Raw genomic sequence first — 5083 nt, forward strand, 5'->3', positions numbered from 1 at the left:
TTGCATTCTTGCCACATTAAGTCTATGTAACAGTTTGCTATCAAACTGATGTAAATTACATAATGCTTATAACTTATTTTAGCCCAACATACAATTCTGTTATTTTTTACTGTTAACCAATTATTTTGAGGATCCCATCTTTCATATTCTATGTTGTATTTATGAAATAGTGAAAGTTCTCTATAATCAATACAAGGTAAAGTAAGAAATAGTTATTGTATGTCATCACCCAAATAATAATAAATATACTGAAATTGAAGTTAAAGAGGGAAGATTGTCAATAGAAAACAAATTTCAAACTTTCAGCAGCAGGAATCCATTCCTAAGTCAGCCATTCTTTAGAATACTGATGTAAATTATTTTAAAACCATGACCGATGCTTTTAAAATTTAAAAAAATGACATTAAAATTCGCCATACTGATTTTTATGTCTCAAGTAAAAAAAAAGTGATGTTGTATTTAAGGCTGACTATTTTAATTAATTTAATGAAACCATATATTTGATGTTGAAATAAAACATGAAAAAATCTCAGTAGATTTTATTTTGGATTCCTTCTTTCATAGGCTCAGCTGACAGTCTAGTTATACCAATACAAAATGTGTCATTCTCTAATCTAAAGATAATACTTTCTTTTAATTGAACACAGAAGTTTTTATAATGAGTTGCAAATAAGAATTGGGACTTGGAGTTAATAGGAAATTAGGTCATATTGAAAACATCTGAAAAAACAAAAACAAAAAAACCAAAACCAACAACAACAACAACAAAAAACACCTGAATTAGTTTGAGCTTTTAACATGTAGCAGTATAAATAAAATACCTTTTAATATTTTTCTGTGACACGTTCTCTCTATATTTTTCTTTTCAGATGATATGAATCTTTATTTCTGTGATGCAAAATTTAGTGATTCTTATATGAGCATATATCTGCACCAACCAAATTTTAGCTTTGATTTAAAATGAGACACCTTAAATCACTGTCTTTCTTCAGAAAACACAGTTGTTTGTTCTTCTTAAAGTTCGAATACCTGCAAATATTCTAGTTATTTACAAAGAAGAGAAAAAGGTCAGACTATTCAGGAAACTAGTTCAGACAGGCCCAAGTAAGTTTCAGGAATTTGGAAGTAGTCTGAGCTAATGTAGTCATGATGTTGGGTCAGCGAATTGTAACCTAAGACTAGCACTTTGCAGCCATATATGAAAGCTGACTTTGTATTGCCTCCCTAAACATTGCCAGTAGATTTTTACTGATGTATTTTAGAGAGGAGAGATTGTCCCTTATGATAACCATTTAAGATTTCCCTGAGTAAGTGAATATTGTCTGGTTCTTGGGCCAAATTCAAGGATGATACTGTCGGATATAATATTAAAGAACACATTCAGGAGAATTTTCAAATGTAGGTTTTTGAGAGTTACAGAATCTTAGTGTGCTGGCTTCCCTGCTGTGACAATACTTGAATAAACAGTATGCAAGACCTTTCAAAGTTAGGAGACCTGTGAGAATAACATATCTTCAAAAGCAGAGGAGTACTCTAAGGCTACATGTTATCAGGCAGAGGCTTATGCAGCTGTGACTCTGGCAACATCAATGTACAGAGGAAAATCCTAATAGACTTACTACTTCACCAGAGAGTCACTGCCAACTAGCTGATGGTTATGCAGTCATATCTGGGATGGAAATCTGTGTATCAAAGGTCTCAGACAGACTAGTGTTGGCTTGTAAGTTTAGAAATGAGGTGTCATTTTCATTCACCACCTGTGCAAGTGACCAAATGAAAAATAGATTTGGGCTCTTGAATTCAGTCTTACATTACAAACCCTTGTGAAAGAGATACTGAAAGAGATATGAATGTGGTCTTTTTTTTTTTTTGTACATTTTTAAAAAAGATTTTATTTATTTATTTGACAGAGAGCGAGATCACAAGTAGGCAGAGAGGCAGGCAGAGAGAGAGGGAGAAGAAGACTCCCCACTGAGCAGAGAGCCTGATGCGGGACTCAATCCCAGGACTCTGGGATCATGACCTGAGCAAAAGACAGAGGCTTAACTGACTGAGCCACCCAAGTGCCCCATGAATGTGGGGCTTTTCTTACTCAACATGAATGTTGAGCTTTTCTTACTCAACATGTGAAATAACCATGTATATGGTCAAGACAGATTCTTAAAACAAAAGAAAAAACATACAATAGGTAAAGGAATTTGCCCAAATTATATATTCTTATAATGATAAGTTTTCAATTAGCAATAAGCGTGCCTCGGATAAACCTCATTGGCTATGATACTGCCACTGTGCAAAGCTATATTCTTATAATGATAAGAATAAATTTCTTTATATTAGTAATAGAAACTTCATATATCCATATAAATATATATATATTATCCATGTATATGTATATGTATATGTATGTATGTATACACACACACACAGATAGATATACCTACAATGGAATATTAGTACAATAGCTAATTATGTGAAGTAAATAATTTCCCATCACCAAGCTACCTTTGTGTACAAATACAGCTATATAATCTATCAGTTTTTTCTTGAAGACAGAACTATTTGACACTGAACATTTGATAATAACTTTTTTAAAAGATTTATTTATTAGAGAGAGAGGGCACACAGGTGAGTGAAGGAGGAGCAAAGGTAGTGGGGGAGAGAATCCTTAGGCAGACTTCACTGAACGCAGAACCTGATGAGGCTTAATCCCAGGACTATGAGATCATGACCTGAGCTTAAATCAAGAGTCAGATGCTTAACTGACAGAGCCACCCAGGCACCCCTAACATTTAATAATAATATTTAATCTATCAAATATTTCCATTTACTAAATTCAATCTAGTTTTATATTTTAGCACTGAGACGGTTTAAAATCTCAGGTGGTAAAGCTAATATGATCATAGTTAAAATCTTATTTCTGGGGCACCTGAGTGGTTCAGTAGGTTAAAGCCTCTGCCTTTGGTTCAGGTCATGATCCCAGGGTCCTGAGATTGGCTCCTGAGTGATTGGTCCTGAGAGAGTCCCACATCAGGCTCTCTGCTCAGTGAGGAGCCTGCTTCCCCGCCTCTCTCTCTGCCTGCCTCTCTGCCTACTTGTGAACTCTCTCTGTCAAATAAATAACTAAAATCTTAAAAAAAAATCTTATTTCCTATTGAAATTATAAACTGTAATTGTTGAGAGTAGAAATATAATTGAGTGGTTTAAATACATGCTAAGTAAACTACATAGGTAATAAGCAAAATATACAATTTATTATCTTAAAAGTAGCATTCTGAATATTAACAAAATGTTCCTAAGGGCCACAGCATAAGGTTAAACATCAATATCATAATTAAAATAAAATAGAAATACTTGATTTATTATGCTTTTATAAAGTAATCTATCATAATGTAATGGATCCAACTTCTGTCCAGATTTTTCAAGTACAGTTAAAAATGCAGTAGCCTTAATAAATTATTCTCTAGGTAACCATACATTTATTGATTTTGTTAAAGGTGTATAACAATATTGTATTTTTAGGTCATATAGTCAAATGGATTTGCAAAGAGCATATTTAAGACTCAGTTGTCCAAAACATAGAAATATTATGTCAGAGTCATTATATTATAAAATGGAAGGAAAAATGGATTTCATGACACATAGCTCTGTTAATATGAAATTATTAAAAAGAAATCTCAAGCTATAATTATTTTAATAGAAATGAAGTGATTTTTTTTTCTAGTTGGTCACATTTAAAATATTTCTTATCTTCTATTATTTTTAAACATATTGGAACTATTGGCTTCTTTCAAAGAACATAAAAGTATGTCTTTGGAGTATGAGTTCAATCTAATGGAAAATAGACTAAATAAAGAGTAAATAATTTTGATTTCAGAATTCAAGTCCTAACAGCCATATTTATTTGGCATGTTACTCAAATTTAATTTCTAGCATATAAACTAGGACTGACCTGATTGCAGCTATATGTAGTAACTAACTTAAGGATTTTCTAAATATTCTATAAATGAATAATATTTTACCTTTTCATCACAGATGGATACTTGTAAGCATCACATTTCTTTCTCTTTTTTTAAAAAAAGATTTTATTTCTTTATTTCAGAGAGAGAGAGAGGAAATGAGTGGGGAGAAGGACAGAGAGAGAGGGAGAAGCAGGTTCCCTACTGAGCAGAGAGCCGGATGTGGGGCTTGATCCCAGGACTCTGGGATCATGACCTGAGCCAAAGGCAGACACTTCACTGACTGAGCCACCCAGACACCCATATCCCATTTCTATCAGATGGAGGGAAGAAAGGAGAGTGACCGAAACAGATGAGTTGGCAAATAGGGACCAGAGTAGATTTTTTAAATCTAAATATGAGGGTGCTTTTAGATATAGAAGTAGAACATTACATACTTGGTCAAATAAGAAATTCCAACAACAGGAAAAATTCCAACCTAGGATAGCAATCCAAAGACACAGGATTAGAATGTATGAAAGAAAATTCAAGCAGCTGGATTGAAATGATGAAGGGGCCCACAGAAAAAGAAACTTCAAGAAAGAAAAGTAGTTTAAATGGCAAGTGGTTTGCAACAATTCACGAAATGTGTTACAAATATAACAGCCAAATGAAGATGTTTAAGTCCCAAACTCTGGTTCAAAGGAACTAGAGAGGAGCCAGTGATGGTCATTTGTAGATATTTCAAGGTCTGCAATTTAAAAATGAATAACTCATAAAAAATAAGCTTCCAGGGCACCTGGGTGGCTACGTCAGTTAAGCATCTGCCTTTGGTTCAGGTCATGATCCCAGGGTCCTGGGATCAAGCCCCACACTGGGCACCCGCTCAGTGGGGAGCCTGCTTCTCCTTCTCCCTCTGCCTGCAGCTTCCCCTGTTTGTGTCTGTGCACCCTCTCTATCAAATAAATAAATATATTTTTTTAATTAAAAATTTAAAAAGCTACAAGTTCAGTAAAACACAGACGTAGTGAAAGTTCAGTCTTTAACAGATACATAAAATATATATTTAAATTACATACAATAAATAAGCTTCAAATATGAGGTTTACTTTTAACCTAAATAAAACCTTTCAGAACCAGATAGAACCT

At 33.7% G+C, this 5083-nt stretch overlaps 1 non-coding gene across 1 annotated transcript; it reads right to left on the reverse strand.

Annotated features, from left to right (window-relative positions):
- Positions 1-2155: 2155 nt before the first annotated feature.
- LOC122910899 lies at positions 2156-2298 on the reverse strand. The gene has a single exon (XR_006385294.1). It is a non-coding gene; the product is annotated as a U4 spliceosomal RNA (small nuclear RNA).
- Between the last annotated feature and the right edge of the window lie 2785 nt (positions 2299-5083).

This window comes from Neovison vison, chromosome 6 (assembly GCF_020171115.1).
Source record: "Neovison vison isolate M4711 chromosome 6, ASM_NN_V1, whole genome shotgun sequence".
NCBI classification, from domain to species: domain Eukaryota; kingdom Metazoa; phylum Chordata; class Mammalia; order Carnivora; family Mustelidae; genus Neogale; species Neogale vison.